The sequence below is a fragment of the Thermobia domestica genome, chromosome 3 (genome assembly GCF_964235325.1).
Source record: "Thermobia domestica chromosome 3, izTheDome1.hap1.1, whole genome shotgun sequence".
NCBI classification, from domain to species: domain Eukaryota; kingdom Metazoa; phylum Arthropoda; class Insecta; order Zygentoma; family Lepismatidae; genus Thermobia; species Thermobia domestica.
The window spans coordinates 7,857,892-7,859,044 of NC_137456.1; positions in this window are offsets into that span (position 1 = coordinate 7,857,892).

Here is a 1,153-nt window from a genome sequence, read left to right on the forward strand (position 1 = left end):
AACAAAATATTATCAGAACTTCTAGTTCAGGGCGAATATCAGCACACTTTTGGGGATACATGACGGCTGCTGGTCCTGGAGATTTGGTTGCGGTGCCTGAGAGAATGAACAGCAGTGTTTACATTAACATCCTCGAAAATACGTTGTTACCGTCCTTAGAAAGAAACTTCCCCGAACAGGAAGAATATATATTTATGCATGACAACAGTGCTGTTCACACTTCCCGGCAAATACGAGAGTGGCTAAGTGAACATCCAGAGTTAATTTGTATTGAGCGGCCCCCTCTATCCCCAGACTTGAACCCAATTGAACATCTGTGGGCCTACATGGTGCAAGAATGGGAAGAGAGACGTGAAGACAGAGACCAAACTTTTCTTCAAAATCATGTTATGGAACTGTGGCAACATTTTCGTAACACACCGTCGCATTGCTCGAGACTTGTATCTAGCATCCCCTCCAGACTTCAAGAAGTTATTGACTCTGGAGGTGATTACACGAAGTACTAGTGTGTTATTTTTTGTGTAAACATTAATTTAAGTTTCATTTATTTATTATATTTTTTCAAGAGCAATACATTCGTTCTTCATTCTTTTCCTTTGCTTGTTTACTTATTAGTTCGTTAAAACGTTAAGGAAGAGTAGTATATCTTCAAAAAGTATTTGTGAATTTACTTTGAACGTTTCTAAGAATACATTTACTTTCTTTTCTTACTCTATATCATGCCCAATATTACTTTCATTTCAGTTAATTAATAACTTTATTTCACATCTCGGATAAAAGTATTATTGTCATTTTAACGATGTTTTTCCTTTTGATTGTGTAATTTCTAGTTTCATTGAATTATCTCAATTCGAATGAATAAATCACATTTTGTTTATTGTCCCTTCCTTAGCTAGGTTCGAATTCGAGAACAATGTGGTGTAATTTACTTTCTTTATTCTTCATATTGTGCAGTAATGGCAATATTAATTATTTTTCATGAGTCCAGTTGATCAGTAAAAACTTGGACAAACTTTAACCTGCTGATTCCTTACGCAATGACAAGCGTAAAATACATTTTAGCTGTTCTTTATACTTCACAGCGATGAAACATTCTAACAGTGTGTTAGCGTTTCATTCCTCGCCTTCCAATTGAACTGTCTGTGTACTGCGC